The 19,206-nt window shown below is 35.5% G+C and overlaps 1 long non-coding RNA gene across 1 annotated transcript; it reads left to right on the top strand.

Annotated features, from left to right (window-relative positions):
- The first annotated feature begins 8,047 nt into the window (after positions 1–8,047).
- LOC134420982 (uncharacterized) lies at positions 8,048–13,985 on the top strand. The gene is made up of 5 exons (XR_010028479.1): positions 8,048–8,229; positions 10,010–10,083; positions 11,457–11,578; positions 12,094–12,228; positions 13,915–13,985. It is a non-coding gene; the product is annotated as an uncharacterized LOC134420982 (long non-coding RNA).
- Positions 13,986–19,206: the final 5,221 nt, after the last annotated feature.

Genomic DNA, 19,206 nt, shown 5'->3' with positions numbered 1-19,206 from the left:
CAAAGTGCCTAGGGGCTTACAGCCTGCAATTTAATGTTTTATTCATAATTTTCCACAATAATTGTAGTTATTTGTTGATCTTCATACAATTCTTTTCAATATTGCTTTGAATTTAAAATTAATGACATGAGGTTTTTTTCTGGAGTTTCAAGATCAGTTTTCCAGTCATAAAACCAGATATCCATATGCAATTCACAGTGAGCACTTTTTGCAAAGTGCTCAACTACATGAATTATTTAATACTTTACCTCATGTGTTTTGTTTGCGAGGACTGCTTCCTTTCTGTAGACAGTAATAACCTTTTCATATATATTAAGTCTAACTTAGTACTGGTTTTGTGAGCTACCTTTTGTCATTAGCTTGAATGACAAAATAATTGTGAAGGTCATAAAGCAGAATCACATTTTGCAACTTAACCTGCTCTGCAATACTTACAGTGTTCTTGGGGTTACATTGAGTGATAACCTTTCAAGAAGACTAAAACTAGGAATCCATTTCTTTATTATGGGAAAGATTGCATATGTACAATTTAAGGCTATACAGACTTAGTCTTCTCCTAGAGCTACATCTGAATGAGGATTCAGAGGAAGGACTTCTGGATGATGATGTAAAAAATCATTCACACCACAGGAAGACTGGGATAAAAAGAACTTGCATAGCTCTATTTAAAGCATTTTATGCTTGGATGGGATCAGGTGATTGGGATATCAACTCTCCCTTTCCCTGCCTTTAAATGTTTGGGTAAACAGAATACATTGTTAGCAGTTAGCCCTGTTTTCTGTTGTAGTAAGAAAATTGCTTTGATACATCTTGCTAGATAGAAGCTGTCAAATGGAGTTATCGAGCAATGAGTATGCATTCATTTGGCTGAAATCTTTATTGGAAATTAATAGCAAAAGATTGGAAATTAACAGTGAAAAATGTAGTAGTCAAAGTAAAAGAAGCTAGCAAGTTCTTTATTTGGTATTTAGTTAATTATTTTATTAATTAAAAACATTACTATTCCTTTTAAAATGCTGCTACTACAGCTATTAAAAATCAGCATAAATTGGAGTTGTTTTAAGGCAGATAAATTACATGATCAGTGGCCTGCACAAGATCAAGATTGTGGTAGAAACTGATCAGGCCTAAAATCCTCCCCAGGTCCCTTTTAAACTGTTCAGCAATTAGCTGGCACTGACTTAAGCAGACTCTGTAGTTACTGAGGATTGTTATTGGGATGGTGATCTTTTCATGCTAGACAACATAATTTTTTTTCCTCAACAGAACATAACATCTATAATATATCTGCAAATTTGTCACATTTTTTGTTTGCACTTTTTTAATTTCTTGGGTAATATAGCTATTCTTCTTTAATTTCTTGGGTAATATAGCTATTTGTTGGAGCTTGTTGTGTCAGTAGGAGCTTAGATGATATATTAATAATTTTAATGGTGCTTACATATTTTTAATAAATTATGTAAGAATAAACCCATAAAATACAATTTCAGGAAAGGTAATTTTTAAGGAAAATATTATTTTCACTAGACTTTGCTGAAGACACAGAAAAAGAAACCAATTTTAAAATCCTAAAAGATTGAGACTAAATTAGAACAGTGTGTAGAATAAACCTCTATGTGTACTTTAGGTTTAATTTATAAAATCTTACCATAACCTTAAATGGAAATAAAGATATCTCATTCATTCTGCTGGCAGATTACACATAAACTAATTATACTCTTAAGTAATAAATTACTGTTTATAATGAATAGGTATACAGGCATATGACTCTTGGGCATGGTACCCTGCAGGGAATTGGACTTGGGGGTCCCTTCCAGCTCAGCTTCTTCTGAGATTCTGTGATATATGTGATACTGAGGTAACACATAGCTACTTACTATCTGTGCCCCAACAATTGCTAAAACTTCAGTGGGCTAAACTGGAAAGGGAGGCGCAGATAAAGCACCTGGTCAATAATATTTAAAATGGCAGCCAAACAGTTGTGCATCTTCCTGCACAGTGTAAGCAGTGGTTTTCATAGGCTTTAGAAGGTTGAATTTAACAGTAGAGCTAGACCCTCATGTATGGGAAGGGCAACATAATCCTTTGGAGGATGTAAATATACTATGCAGAAGTAGTTCAATGAGTCTATTTGCCTTTTAAGTTCAGTAAGTAGTCATAAAACTGTGGAATTTTGTTAAAATACAGTTTTTCAGGGACATGTGTATAGATAATGTACAGTGGTGTAGTTTCAGTCCAGTATAATGAAGGTTTGACAAGGTCAGGGGATCTTAGGAGTCCAGGCATGGGTGTGGTTTGAAGCCTGCTGAGTATGAGGCATCACATTGTCAGAATACCTACAGCTTTCACAGCAATCAAATCTAACCATTCTTGTTGTTACTGTTTCTCAAAAGAATTGACCCAAAATTTAAAAGCTCAGTTGTAAGTATTATCTGCTAGTAGTTCTGTGAAAATATGAGGGTGGATTACTCTTCTCTTTAAAACCTAATTTAGCCTCAATGCATTTCCCTGACCACATGCTCTCTGTTCTTCTTGCTCTGGTAAGCTTGCCTAGAAGCTGATCTGCATTGGAGCTAATCAAGATGCTTCACTTCACCTCACCTTTGTGAGCATACAAAAGCTCATGTCAGGAAAGCTTTCAGAGGTAATCAATCCAGAAAAATAGATCAGCAAAAGGAAAACATGGTGAATAAATATTTCATTGCACAATGTAAACCTGTTGTTTTAAATAGCAAAACAAACAGCTTAGGCTGTTTTCTTTACATATTTTAATTATTCGTTTATTTTGTATACAGGCAATATTGATGTGTTCATATGCAAGTATCATTCCAACAATTGGGATGATTTGTGCAGTGTTCAAAAGCATTTAAGTTCCTTGACCTCTGTCATATTTTGGTAACTGCTTCCCAGAATGGAGTGATATGTCCTCTCAAGGTATTAATGCACTCTCACTAGAGCATCCTTTTTTGTTAATGATTATTATGCCCATTGCAATTTGTCCCACCATACTACGTTTAGATGGGCCATGGGCTTGGCGCCAATCTTGGCATCCTAAACACTGTGGATTTATGCTTGAAACAGTATTTCCCTGCCTTACACTATTAGGAATATCATTCTTAAATTGGGAATCAATGGTGGAAAACATATGCCTGATGTTTAGTGTAAGAGTTTGTATGGCCTGTGAAAGATTATTGTGTGGGTCTGCAGCTAACAGGAACATCTATTTTCCAAGAATTTTCAGCAGTGCCCTACAGAACAATGAGGAGCAATACCCATAAACTAAATCACAAGAAACTCCACCTCAACATGTGGAAGAACTTTTTCACATTGTAGGTGGCAGAGCACTGGAACAGGCTGCCTGGGGAGGACGTGGGGCCTCTCTCTCTGGAGACGTTCAAAACCCACCTACCATGTTCCTGTATAACCTGTTTTAGGTGACCCTGCCTTGGCAGCAGGTGGTTGGAATAGGTAATGTCCAGAGTTCCCTTCCAGCCTTGATGGTTCTGTGATTCTTGGAAAGCACCCAGTACATCAGCACAAATGTGTATTTGTCCACTGGATTTAGTCATCCTAATCTTACCATATCAACAGTTGTAGTTTCTATCTTCTGCTGTTCTCATACTCTTCTCTTTTACTTCCAGTTGTAGCCCAGTGCATTGGCTATATAGAAAGTCTTGAATTAACGGAGCTAAGATATTCCATACAAGCTGTCATTCTTGTCCTGAAGGTTATCTTGCACCTTATTCCCTCTTAAAAAAAAATAATCTCTGGGAATTACTCCCTCTTCTGGACCTTCTAGGGCCTTACAGATTTTAGGTTAGAGTTCTATCTACTCTGCCATGCAGATTAATTTTAAATCACTTCAGGAAGGGTTAAGGAACATAAAAGAGTCTTATCATCAGTGGATTTCAGTGATTTGGGCTTTAGTGATTTGTACTAATTAGAATCCTTATGTGAGTAAGCAGTAAAATGAAAATGTTTGTGAACTCCCAATTATTTACATATTTTCTCTGAGAATATGTCTAGCTTCAACATGACAAATTTTTCTGCTCAAAATTTTCTTTTGGCACTGTCTGAGTCAGTTAGAATCTCTCCAGAGGACATTAATACATTTATGCCCTAGCAATACTGAGGGGGAAAAAAAAAGATGTAGATACCTCAACCAGAAATTCATATCCATGGTTAAATGATGGGATTTATTCTGGTAACCAAAGGATTATCCATTCAAAATTCTCTTAGTGACTATGGGCTGGCTAATCACCCTAAATCACAGGAATTTAAATTCTGTCAGGTACAGCAAGTGAGCTGTCCCCCACAGTGAGGAGGTATTGACTATTGACTTAACTCTTAGAGTCAGTTGCTGAGGTGTGGTGATCAATTTGGGACTTAGATCAAGTATTGTCTGAAGGAGGACTCTGTGCTCTTTATCATTTGTCTACAGGCCACATTTGAGGTTGAGTCTCCAAATTCCAGAGGATATAATTGCCAAGTGTGATTAAGTGTTTTCAAAACCCTAGCAGACACCTCTGTGCATCTTAAAATATCTAAACAGCTTTGCAGTGTTGTCTAAAGAAGCTTATGTGGCTCTAGATGAAGTTTAGGGCAGAATTGGGAATGGATCCAAGATCATTCAATGCCTAGTCCAGCACATCAGCAAAAATCATCATCCTCCTGAAATTTGCTTCAACTGTGCCACAATTCTGTGCTCAATTCATTAATTTTTAAAAACAGGTACTATATACCTTAGAGTGAATTTAAGATTTAATATCTTATTATTTATTGATTATATTGAAATCTTCATTAAAAACCCTATATGGCCCTGAGTGTGCCCTTAAACTTACTTGAAACCAACATATTTTAATGATTTGGCATAGTTGCTCCCGTTTTCTCCAGTGAGAGAGCAGTTTCATATTCAGTGTGTCCACAGTGTTATTCAAGCATTCCATTGACAATACTTCACTCCACAAACAACATTTGTAAACAAAACAGTGCAGGAGAGAGCACTTTTTCAGACAAGACAGTCTAGTGAAACCAGTAATAATTTTCAGCAAGTGCACATTCTAAGGCAGAGCAGACATACACAGGGGACATCCATATTTTTTTAAAATCTGATCACATCCTGCTTCTACAAGTGATGCCAAGTGTTTTGCCTCCCATTTTCATGCTTTTAGAATTAATTAGAATGCCTCTGAGAGTCCTTTCAGTATTTTAAGCCTTCTAAAAACATGTAAGTGTATGAAAAAGTGTAGTTTACGTTACTATAGTTTTCTCAGGAAAAGCCTTCTTTTTAGAGAAAATTGATAAAAGGTACTGACTGTGTACAATCCATGATAAGTTTTGCTGAAACTGCAATAAGCATCATAGATTGATTTATTGTGATAGTAGCAGTCTGAGAGCTGGATAAAAAATGAAGAAATTCTGCTGTCAAGGTCAGGTGATAGCCCAGATTCTATTTTTATTAATTAATCAGTCTGAATGCCTAAAGACATTGTGTCTCTGAAGAATTAAAAGTTCTGGACTGGGTTCTCCAGGGCAATGTTTCAGTCCTGTTGCTCCAGGGATAAAGAAAGTTTTACGCTTGGGATCTTTCTCATTCTCAGAAGAAAATATGGTAATGCCACAGTATTGGAATTACCTTCTTAGAAAGCATCAATAAATACCTTAATTAGACTCTTGAAATTGTGGAAGGAATCATATAAAGTTCTGCACAACAAGACATTAAAATACATCTGAGATTGGGAGAAAATTCTCATTTAGAAAAAGACATACATTGCAAAGGAATCAAATATGGGAAATTTGAGTAGGTTTGTAATGATCACCACAGCTTATACAGAGGACACATTCAGCTAATCATGGCTTTATTTGAGGTCACATGCTTTTGATATATAAATATTTTAATATATTTTACTACGTCTGTAGAAGCTATGAATTATTCTATGTTATGTATTTGGAAGTCTGAAGAAGTAGTACTGTAAAATTTTACTTATATACAGTTGAGGAGAGCTTAATAGACTAAGTTGTGTGTGGAAGATTTCCTTCACCATTAAAAGGAGTTGTGATTTCATTGTTCATCTCAGATGGAATTGGGTTAAGACTTCATTTATCATAAGTGTCTGTTCCCTGCTCTCATGTTCCTCAGTATGCCTGTGTCACAGGAGATGTTGCCTGACAATTGCAGAGTCTAAGGCTCCTAGGACTATGTAAAACATTTTTTCAACCTTGACAAAAGCTGCTCAGCTTGCTAACACATTTTATTTCTTTTTCTTTTATTCTTTATTTTTTTTTCTCTTTGAATCCTGGCCTGATTAAGAGGGTGGTTTTATCACATATGATTTTGTAGTTCGGTCGAATTGGAATTCTCTCTTGTGGAGAATGTAAACTTTTGATTCTTCTTTCATCCAAAACTCTCCCTTAAATTCCTTTTATTCCTTTTGTGGTATGGCTGAACAATAACATTGGTTTGAAAGTGTGTGGGTTTCTTTAAACTAATATTTCCTTTCTCGCCCTTCCTGTTTTCATATATATTCAAAACCTGAAACCAAGACAAACCCAGATATTTTTAGAGCCAACTTTTTAATCAAAATTAGGATGTTCTGGAATTTCAGTGCACTTCAAGGAATTGCAGAAGCACACACTGGATAGTGCTGAATTAAAGTGTCAGCTCCATTGTCTTCTGATCAATAAGATCCCTTAAAGAACCCAGAGACACTGACAAAAGAAGAAAGGTGACTCATTTAGAGAGAACACTGTAAATGCAGCAGCCATGATGGTTTCAGTGCAAAGCAGTGAGTAGAGCTGCAGTAAAAGAAATGGAGGCAAACACAGCCCCAAAATAAATAAAGTATCGAGAAGATATTAGATGTTTTTTTATTGACTGTGCCATATACTACACAAAATAGCAATAAATTATTTTTCTGGGTATCCTAATTATGATATGAAACAGGAAGTAGCACTGAATGGTTTGATAGATGTGAAACAAATGTTTAGTGAGACAAAGGATAGTAATGAAGGGTAGTAAATTACACTGCTGTTTTAATAGCCTGTCAATAATGGGATATACTAAGGCCATGGGACATATTTGCAGGTGAATGCTTTATCTTTTTCTTCTTTAGGAAAGAGAATGTAGTTGGCTGACTCCTGACTAAACTTGTCATTACTTAGCTGTGAACCCTTTCTATGTATCAATAACAAAACTGTCTGTCCTTGACATTTCTGTATATTTTTAATTTCATGTTTTTTGCAGGAGAAAGAAGTGGGAGGGAGTGAACAGGAGAGCACAGAAATGGAAGGGGAAGATACCAGTAAAGGAGATGGTGTATTTAAAAAATATTGAGAAAACATATATATCCTGTTTCTGCCACTAAATTTAAATATGACTGGACTAGTAAGATAATGTTTTAATATGCTGGAGTCTGTGTCTCAAGGATTATTTACCTCTAGGTACATGAAGAAATGAACAGATATAAATACATTAAATCTCTTCTTTGTAAGTGGCTTAGACTAGCCACCTTTTTAATGGCTGCTCTCGTAGATTGAAATGAACCTTGTTTGGGTTCTGATCCAGCAAGGTCCTGAATTTCATTGTTATCTTCAAGAGTTGGGTTCAACGGGTCCATGTTCAAAATTAGAGGTATGCCCAAATGAGTGATTGAATGGCAGCCTAATTAGCAGTATTTTGAAGTGCTTAAGAGCTTGAGTATTTCATGAGTCACATTTTGAATAGTTACATTTTTTAGAATTAAAGAATTTTATTCCATCTTGCATGTAAAAAAGAAAATAGACTCCTAATTCTATGCAAATGCACTTTGTGATTCATATCTGCAACAATACCAGCAAGGAAAAAAAAAGACTGTGAAAAATGAAAGACACAATAAGATATGTCAGATAAAATTTTAAAAGCTTTGCCAGTGAGGAAGAACTGAAAACCCTACACTTGAAACCTAATGATAGAATATTGGCTCAAGTGTTGTAATTACTTTTGCAGTATATTTGTTGTTACTAGAAAAATATGGCTGCTATTCTTCCTAGAATCTGCATTACCTTGGTGATTTTCTCTGTTCTACATATAGGGCCATGCTGAATTTTAAGAGATCTGAATTTGGCTGAGGATGAGCAAGCAGCTGTTACCTTCAAACATTCTTCTTGAGAATTCTACAGGAGGTCTGAGCAAAAGAGAATATCTGATTAATCACCTTGTCCCAAATCAGCCACAGGAAATCATTGCTTCTGGTATGTCTGGGCTTGACAGATGTCTGTTGGATTATTGTGCATTACTGTTCGAACAGCTCTGAAATTTCCAAGATACAGATGTAAGAAGCAATATAAAATGTCAAAGTCACAAAGATACAGAATAACTGAGAAAGTGACATGAGACAAGATCCCTCAATATGTTAAAAATTTTCTTGAATATTTGACTTTTCCACATGTTACAAACCAACAGCATGAGACACTGCTTGATGTTGGCTACACAGAGCAAACTTGGAAAGCAAAGTACAACAGCAGAGATCCTTATCTGACTTTATGGGACACAAACCTCATTTTTAAAGAGCTAGCTCTGTAGCCTATCTACGTCTTGACAAACGATTAAAGTGAACCAGCTGCTGGTTTCAGATACTTCTTTCCATGCTTCAATAAATTGCACAGTTGCTGTTCCAAACATTGACGCAACCAAATGTGTTTTTGAAAGTGTAGCAAGAAGACTGGTCTTGATGTGCAGGATGGGTCTGACTTTTGTAATACTATAGGGATCAAGAGCAGTGGTGCCAGTCACAGCTGAGCCAAGAGGGAGCCTGGCTGAGCCCAAAGGCACCCAGGGGAGTGATAGGAAAATGGCAACCCCACAGCGCTTTTGTTCCCAGTGGTAAACATCTTTTGGGGGTGGAACACCTCCTCTTTTTGTAAGGTTTTGCTGTTAATGTTGCTGTTATTGTTGGGCATGTCTTATCTTTGCTTTGTGCTTTCAGTAAATTGTGACCCCAACCCATATTCTCTGCTTTACCAGAAAGGGCAAGAGAAGGGGATTGAATTATTTGGAGTTTAATTTCTGCCTGATGCTAAAACCAGCATGAAATGTCAAGCACTACTATAAATTGACATGGACTTTTAGTAGTCTTTCCATTGGCCAGTGGCCTTAAAGTATGAGTAGGACAGAGAGAAATAACTGTTTTTTCTTTTGCGGTCTCCAGTGTGAATCTTTTGGAAGGGGAAGGAGACAATAATTTCAATCTAAATAGCAATTCATTTATTAAAAATTATATTACTCTCAATTTTAAAGGGCCTAATAAGCATGGATATTTTTTCCTTAATATATAGCCTTAGAGATGCTTGATCTATTCTTTCCCACTCTCCCTCTTAGACACTACATGAAATAGACTAAGTCTAGATTAAGAATCTGATCAAATCCTATGCTTTCACTAAAAGCCCTACAGATTTTGCCATTATTTTTGTTTCCCTGACATCCCTTTTCTACTTGTGCTGAATGTTGGTTTGTAAAGAACTTTTCTACTATGTTTGATCTATTCTGTGTAATGAATGAATTTATCAGATAGGATGTAAGTAAAATAGTCCTAAGCAATGTTTATTCAGTGAGATCCCTAGAGGGCTATTCTTGGGGCAAGAATAGGGCCAGAATTTTCAAGGAGGGTATCAAAGGAAACAGTAAGAACTCAGACCCAGCATGCTTTGCAGTTTGAATTTAGATAAGTACTGAAACAACTACAAGAAACAGTTTGGTAAAATCAATTTATAATTAAAATATAAATTAGCAGTAGGTAATGTTGCTGGTGTGTATTTAGTTTTTTTTTTTCCCTAAAGCTTTCTTATTAGCATTTTGCACTTAAAATAATTATCATAAAATTTAAAGTCTTTTTTTCAAGTTCAGGGTTAAGTTCAAGCAAGAACTCCCAAGAATAGTTTTGATGTTGTTCGGCTTTTTGCAGTAAAAATTACGTATTTTTATTCAAACATTCTTTGTTTATGTTTGCTGTGCTTTTTTCTCTGTTCAACACAGAAATACCGATGTTCAAGGTAGCCAGCATTGAAGTGGTCGCTCTTGTTTTGAGAATCCTTTGGACTGACCCTCTTGTAAGATCATGGTTATTTCATTATGGGCAAGTACTGTTTTATGAACAAGATATTGAGTAAAGCATTTAAGATCTTATTTAGCAATGTACATAAAGTTCTCTTTGTGGCACTCCTTCACCCAGGTATGTGATATTTCAAGCCTATAATTCAGTACTGAATCTTGATTAGCCCTGGATTTACATCTGGTTTTGTAGATGGGTCTGAGGCCACCTATAATATTTAACTTCATTTTTATGTCCGTCTGTATTAGGGATCAAAACAAATTCAAGCAGAAGATCTCAAAAGAATGAGTTAAGATGATCCTCTGATCAGTTGAAATCATATTTTGACTTAAAAAATCACTGGCATAATTTGTAATGCAGATACATACTTCCTATGTCCTTACAAACAAAAGTCCTATTGGCTTCAGTTGCAAAAGAATTGCTGAAGGGTGAAAATCTTTATGTGAATACAGAAATGTAGGAAAAGAATGCTTCTGGGAGTCTTGAGGATTTTCAGAAACAGTGTATAACAGAAAAACAAAATTTAGGGGTAAATATTGTAAATGTGTTCTTTTGAGAATTGGACCATAGCAGGAATGTTTGCTGGGAGGCTCTAAATCTCAGTGTTACTCATCAGTTTATGAAAAATTACAGTATTTAAAAAGCCCAGCTGCTTTTTAAAGATATCTAAGGCCAGAAAATCAATTAGTGAATCAAGATAAGTAAGCATCATCAGCCTGGCACTTTGTTGGAACTCCAGTTTTTCTTTACCTATGTTTACAGCAGAGACAGTAATCTCAAGTTCATACTCTTGATTTAGAAGTAGATATAACATATCTGTAAAACCCAGAAAGAGCACTTCTGCCCAGGTTGTTTCACTGGGGGAAATTAATCCAAACAAACAGATTAGCATTACACTCCCATGGCAGTGGATGTAGTTAATGAATATGACAATAAGCTGAAGCACATCTAATCAAACTGAAATTAATTCATTATAACCAAATGATAGTGTATAACTCCAAATTTTAAATGGAATTACATCAAATATTAATTTAACATGAAACACAAGGGTAATTTCTCTTGAACCATGGTCAAAGATGAAAGTTTTCTGGTTTATTATTCACTTTCACAAGAAGAGTGTCAAAATTCAATCACCCTTTTGTTTTATTGATAGCCAGAATTCCATTAGACCTGGCCAGAGTAGAGGGACAATGAAACATGCCAGCTTTTTATCTCTGTGTTCATACTCCTTGCAAGTAAAAGCATAAAATGGGCTTCTGCAAACCTTCTTGCTGCCAGGATTCTAGTATGCCTTTCTACAGTTCAGCTGCTAATTTACTCTATGTGATAGCTACAGTTACAAATTATTGTTTCCATGTTTTGCTATCCTAGGTCAACTGCGCTGGTACATACAGAAATTGTTGCCCAAGATTTGGCACGGTTCTCTCCTGACAAATTCAGCATTTCATTGGGAAGAACAAGAATTCAAATCCTGATATAATCAGGCTGTTCAGGTAAAGATCTCCTTTTCAGCTCTCATGCCTTCTGATGACAGCACTGAACCAGTCATTTCTGATATACTTGGGTCAAGAAAAGGTATGTTAGTAATGCTGCTGAGGGTCAGTATAGTCAAAGAATTTAGTGCTCTGATGCTACTGAGCACCTGTTTTACAGTATGGCATAGTTTAGGATCAGTCAGTCTTCTGTTTGACACCAAAGCTTTATCTAATTGCTTGCATTCTCTTCAGATGGCTAAAATGTAACTAAAAAATTTGCAGTTTGGACTGTGTAGTATGTTATATAGTTTTATCAATGTATCAGTCTTTGCCAAAGATACTGAGATATCAATTCTCACCAAATGCCTTTATAAAAATGTCCATGTAAATGCCAGTTTTATATATAGACACATGAAGTCACAGGGCTCATCTTAATTATAAACCCCATACCTTGATATCATCCCTTTCTCTCTCTCTCTCTTTTTTTTTTTCTTGTGTGTGTGTGTATGTTTGACAATCTTCTTTGTAATTAGACGTTTTAGTTAGTAGAACACAATGCCACATGAAGTGGAACCTTCTGAAATGCAGTACAATGAATGCAGACAAATATAAGGATCCAATGGCCCAGAAGCACCTGAAGACAAAGTGCTTTAATGGATATATATCAGGTAGTAACATTGAATCAAGTTGAGATTAATTTTTTTTTGGTAATTTGTGTGTTTGGTGTCCATGTTGTGATAGAGAGTGAGCCGTAGAACCATGCTGATGTGCAAGAGGGGAATACTGACACTGACATCACACAATGGGCCAAAGGAAAGAATACATGAAAAAGATTTTTTTGTCTGCTCTATGTCTCTTATCCCTCACTTAGCATTAGATTTATTTTTACTTAACATCCATATTTACTATATGCAGAAGAGGGATTGAATGATTATTTATTTAAGAACTGAAAATATTTTCTATATGTGATTTCTAGAAGAGTGTTTAAAGAATTTTCAGGCTTAAAACAAATTTAAATTTCTAATCTTCACATCCCTGCACAATCAAATATATGAATACATAATTACTGAAATTTGGATATGCTTTTCTGTATGTATGTATACAGCGTTACAAGGGAAGCATCAACTCAGTGCTTGCTTTCACATGATTTGGACAGAGATACTTGAAAGTCAGATTTTTTTGCGCTTAGCAAGAATCCTTATTTATGTTTAAGAAACAACAGCTGTATAGAGCTTATCAAAAAGATTATGAATTGATAAAATCTGATATTTTTCATCTCTCATATAATCTCTAAATGAATAATCAAGAACAATGTGAAGCAAAGGGCAGTGGGTGAAATTCTTGAACATCTTAAGTCACTGGGAATTGTATTATTGATTTTAATGGAACCAATATTTTTACTTATACATTGAAGTTCCAGCCCTTATGAAAATGCCACAGGCAGGTCGTTAATCATAACCATGTACGATTACACTAGTACAAAACTGTACATTGACTTATGATTTGAAAAATTGTTTTATTTGTGCCTGTGGGAGGGTATGGTGACAGTACTCACAAAAAAGTTAAATTTAAATGGGACTTCTTATTCAGGATGGAAAATACATGGCAATTGCAGAAAGAAGTACTTCTCTTTTTTTGCCTTTTTTCAAGAAATACAGCCTAAGCCTGAACCTAAAAACATTGGCTTATTTCTTCGTATGTCCTACAGCTCTTATATCAACAGCCATTACTTTGAGGTTAAGACACATATAATGCTAAATATTAAATTAATATGGATTATTTGAAACAAAAATGTTATTTTAAATTGCCACTGTTGAAAAATATGTTAAATCTTTAAAACTGAAAGTATGCACTTTTTTAAAAGAACTGTGAAATGCCATTAGTAATTTGGAAGCATTTCCTGCTGATTGCTAAAAGAACACAAGGGAATATTAAATAACTTCTGAATCATGGGGTTCATTCTTCATTTTCCATTGCACATTTCTGAGGCACAAACTAGATGATTTTCAGTTTTATGAAAGTACTTAAAAATGTTTTATTGGATGCTAATAGTAATTACACCACTTCTGTAACTGCCAAACTATAAAGCTAGGACAATAATAATTACAAAAATAAATGCATAGAAAATTAGAGAGTATCTCAATAATTTTTCAAGCTGAATTTTTACTATGCTATTTTTCTAATGAGTTGTCTGCTACTGCTTCCAATATTAAACAGATTCTTAGAAAGTATGATGATTGGAATGATATAATTATCCAGGATAACAGACTGAACTTTGAAAGATAAGGATGGCTTACATAGTATTGTTTGCTTTCAAACTTGAAACAAGAAAAAATCTTGAATATGCTTTGCAGGTTAAAAAGATATATCCTAGGGAGAATATTTCTCCGTTAAACAGTGATGGAGTAAGTGTTCTGGGATATAAATAGAAGTTCTTCTCCACCAAATTGTAAGTATTTACAGCATTCTAAATTTCATTTATACCATTCAAATAAAATCATCTTCTTCACTGCAAAAGTACTCAAATATGCAAAATTTTGTCATATATCTTGAAAATTTTAGATCAGTTTTGAGTTGTTCCAAAAACATGGGGAGGCTGTGTCAACTTATTGTAGGAAGGCAGATAGAAAAAAAAATAGTCTAGTGTAGCTATATGAAACCCTTTGAGGGGATATAAAATATAGCCAAATAATACTGGTGACTTAGTCAGGAAAAATGCATTTATCTTACTCTGTCTACAGATTGATCTACAATCTTCATCACTCAACCTCTTCACTTAGACACAGTTGTAAAAATAGCTTGCAGTCTGAAACATTAAAAAAGCTGACACAGCCAGAAGAACGAAACTTTCTCAGTGATTCTATGATTTTAAAATGATATTATGTAAAATTAACAACAGTAGTGGAAGCAATCTTCATTCTGCCCCACTTCCCTCAGGCAGTAATAAGTGTTGTAATTGATTTTGTCCTTAGTTTACTAATAATCATTTCTGCTCCGAAAAAAAGAAGTAAATGGTGCCAGAGATACTATACCATTGTATTTAATTCATGAGTATAGATGCAGGACTCTACTATCATTCAGGTACAAAATGCTTTAGCCATGAACCAATAGAGGAAGATTCCTGCAGTGAAGAAAATTTCAACCCATGGCATCAGGATTTCACTACAGCCAGGCAGATAATGAAATGCCACCAAGTAGGAATAGTAAGAAGTAAATAAGATATATTCAAATACCCAAGACAACTGTGGGACAAAAGTTCTTTTCTGTATATGCACTGTTGTTTCTCTCCAAAAATGTTACTCCTTTTAAAAAATGGCCACAGGGGAAAAAAATCAGGCAGAAAGCACCCTTTTCCTTTTAATTTTGGTGCAGGTGACACAGTGCTTCCAAGATGTGTTTCTGCTCCAGTTAAACTCCCTCTTTGGAATGCTGCTCAGGCAGCTGGTGTATCCTGCCACTGCAGCCATGCTCATCCATCAAACTCAAGGAAAAGCCTCTGAGATTTCAAAGTCTGGTTGCTTAGGTGCCGACCCAGCTTCATGGATTTGATACAGTTCTTAGGTAATGTTACCTCCCAGTCTGACACGTCAGCACAATTACTTTAAACTACACTTTATTTGAACATTTTTATGATTGGCCAGAGAAGTTAAGCAAAGATACTGCAGTGTTATCATTCTGAACCATGGCATTGCCCTTCTAGGAGAATTAGGATAATTCACATAACAGAGCATATAAAGGCTACTTCAATCTTCATGCAGGAATTACATGATAGTTACGCCATAAAAAAAATTGCTTTTGTAGTTTTTCAATATTGTGTTACAAAATAGTCTCTTGTGAAATAGTCCTTCTGTGCTCTTACTTACTTGATGGTTTTCTGTTTGCTATGGTAAACAAAAAATAGGCATCAGCAAGATGCACAATTAAAATGAACACATAAAAGGGGATTACTTTAAAGGAGGATTAAGAGAGGTGGATTCTAAATCTAGCTATATAAATAAGGACTACAAATGTAACCCCGTGCATTCATTTATCTGATTGGCAGAAATAATGTAGCAGCCAGCTAAGTAATGTTGAAATGTTTTCTTATATTGTGCACTTTATCAGATGTATGCTAAAGAATTCGAGTTCTATCCCGTGTCTCCTTATGCACTATGTTGCTGCAACTAGCCTGAAGAAAGGGTATTTGGGAAGTGAATCTATAAGCTTTGTTTTAAAAAAAATTGAGCAATTTTCTGCCCTTCATTTACACAAATATACTGATTGAAATAGAACAGACTATGAGTAATTTTGGTTACTAACTGAACCAATGCTCTACTAGCTTTAGTATTCTTTATGTTATGTCACATTATTTCACTTCTGTGTATGGTCATGCCATCTCCTCTGCAATTCTGGACATACAGGTGGCTTCCCTACCACTCTTGAACTTTGCCTGCCTTATCTCCCCAAGGTTGGGGTGGTATTAAGAAGCAAGAATTCACAAACATGCAATTACTCCTAATGTAGAAATAGACATAGAAAAAGTCAATCTGTGTAACAGTTTTGGATTGTGTGGTGCTATGTGGTAAATGGCTCAGGATTACCTCTTTAAGGTAATATTGGAAAAAGTGCGGCTACATTCTTACTGCTGTCCAAACCCACATCTCTGTCTATCTGAATTGCCTCTCCTGCTGTTCAGAACTTCTGTCTATGTAAAAGATGGAAGAGCAGTCACAGTGATTTGAGAGGTTTATTTGAATAGAACTGACCACCCATATCCAATCTGGAAACCATGCTAGCCACAAAGATTGATTTCTTCCAAGCATGCATCTGTCAGTAGGAGAAGGCAGCCTGAAAAACCCTACCCTGTTATTTGTGAAGAGCTTTCAGAACCCCATGCTCAGCTGAAGAAGCTTTGAAAAGCAAACTAGCTGTGCTGCATGTCAGGGGAAAGCAACAGCAGTTACCTTCAAAAATTTTGAGCCTAGAAAGGCAACTTTAATAGCAGAATTCTGAAGCAAAGTATTTGATGAAGTACTTTCATTCACCTTTTGCTTTGTCTTTTGATTCCTATAATGTAAATGATAAGATAAAAGAACAAACTAAAGGACATAACCAGCCCATCAATAAATGAGATACAGAAATCCAGCTGCTGATATTGCTACCTGTGTTTTGCCTCTATTCTGGCGAGCAGATTGGCAAGGTCTTTAGTTAGCATTAAATTCAACTGGATAGTCTAAAAGACTCCATGACAACTAATTAGCTCAGGATCCATTCCAAATTTATGCAAGCCTGAAACAGTTGCACAGTGTCTAAGAATGAAGATTCCTGAAACAATAAAAGTAATTTAATCCTGACATTCAAAAAACATGGAATGGGTTTTTTCCCAAAGACAATTCCCTTAATAGCCCAGTATCTGTAAACCACTGTAGTCTGTGGATTTGAAAGCCAATTTTCTTCCTTTTAATTGTTACGCAGCTGTACCAACAGGTCGTATGGTCTTTCTTCTCTTTTCTTCCATGGTCAATAAACCAGAATATATTTAAAGTGATGACTTAAGTGCCTTAAGTAACACCCAAGTCACTTGGCTGAAACCAGAATCGATGGAAGATGGAACTGAAAATAGCACTTCTAATAGTCTTTCTTTTTGTGAAGTTTCCTTTAAGAAGAGGGATATCAGGCTGTTTCATCTTGCACTCTATGTGTACAAATCTGAGTTATCTGAAAAATTATCATGTGCCTATTTTATGTGAGTACTTAGCTGCCTATTGTCATGTAAAACCATGCTCAATATATAAAAGAGGCTGTATAACATCATAAAAGCATTTCCACTGGGTTTTTTTAATACTGGAAATAACAGAACTTAACAATTATGGCTTTCTATATTATTTTCCCCTTTGAATGACATACAAACTTCAAGTATTTCTAACAGTTCTGTCCCATCTGGATGCTCTGGTGACTAATGACTCGTGCACTGAGGCTCTGGTCTTTCCATCTCTGAGGGCACTAATACCATCTAGACCCTCTGCCCTTAGTTGCCTGGAACTTTTAGATTCTTAATAGCTGACAGATTTATCAAATCTGGCCAAGATTAGTCTTTCTATTTAAAAAAATCACTGTGAGGAGGGTAGGGAAGCAAAACCTATAGTGCATAATTCTTCTTGATGTCCTTAAGAAATAAGTCTTAAAACAATGGTGCTAGTGCTATATTTCCATATTTCCATCTTAACATATGATGATTGACTTGTGGACCTTCTTCTTTGTTCTTAGTGTCTTTGAAAACCTTTCACATTTTCATATTCTGGTGACAACAGGGATCTTTTCTGTTGACTTGCTAGCAAGAAGCTATGCATCCAACACTTAGGAAATGCAAGCTTGAGAATTTCTTTCCCCTCCTTACTCTTCCTGTACCTTACAACTTCTGGGAAACCCTTGCTGCAGAGATCCTTCCTGTCTGATTACAGCAGCATAAACTTCTTGGGCAGGTCAGAAGGGAGCAATTTTTCAGTTTAGTGGTGATTCATGAAGTGATATATTTCCTTTGTGTATGGGGGCTGTGACCTAAATTTTGACATTTTGATTTTTTACTATTCATCTGTTTTACATGTGAAGCTTGTGTATTCAAGTAATTTCTAAACAATGTGGGTTCTGATGTTGGAATGAAAAAAAAAATTGAGATTTTGTTCATTAAGTATTGTTTCTGCTTATATAGCAGTTATCAATATTTTTTGTGATATGTTCTTTCCAAAATTCTACTGGAGATTGACATTCTTGCATGATGTTCCTAAACATGGTTAACGTGTCCTTCTTGTTTGGAAAGTCACCAGCATGAGCATAATTTCTAATTTGGATGTGTGATGTGCTGAAGTTAGTGGAAAGCTGTGTGTGTTTTGCAACACTCAAAAGTCTTAAAATAAGCCTTTAATGTATCCCTTTAAAATAACTCTTTAAGTATCAATTCAAACAAAAACCATATGCTAGTCTATATTTGTAACTGTTTCTCATAAGACCATATGCAAAGAGATATTCTGCTAAAAAATGTAACAACAAATATATCTGTGGGCTTAGTTGCTGGGGTATTAGAAACAGCATTTTTGGTTTATGTCACTTTAGCACTTATTCTTGCAGTGTCTTTTCTGCTTACATGTATTTTTTTCCACAAAGGGTACCAGTAAAGATAGTGAACAGGTTTTTTTTTTTTTTTTTGTTCATCGTTTTTTATCATGTAAGTAGCCCATGAAGCTTCGGTGAGACAGCCAAATGTTGTATAGAATTTTTGTGAGCCCCTGGTTCAGAAGGTCAGTGTTGAAATTCTACTCCATTTTGCAAATGTATGGCCGTATGCTGCCATCTGTCTGTCCTGCAGCTGGGAGTTAATAGTGCACAATTAATGTTATGTACCAAATTGCAGTTATTTTTTGTGCTTCTGAAAAGCTGTTAAAAGACTTCTGGTTTATTATTTTACCCCATTTTAAAGCAGTTTTTTGTCTGCTTTGGCTATTTGTGGGAAAGCAAATTGCAAGGCTGAAAGGTTTGACGTCTCTAACCAGGTATTTTTTCTCTCCAAAAGAGTGTCATTTTTGTAATTTTTATAGAATGCAAGAAGGACTGAATTAGTGTTGTCTGTGATATCTGTCATACTCACAACTATTATTGTGTCACCAAATTCA

This window comes from Melospiza melodia, chromosome 8, assembly GCF_035770615.1.
Source record: "Melospiza melodia melodia isolate bMelMel2 chromosome 8, bMelMel2.pri, whole genome shotgun sequence".
In the NCBI taxonomy this organism is placed as follows: domain Eukaryota; kingdom Metazoa; phylum Chordata; class Aves; order Passeriformes; family Passerellidae; genus Melospiza; species Melospiza melodia.
This window is presented reverse-complemented; position numbering and strand designations above follow the sequence as displayed.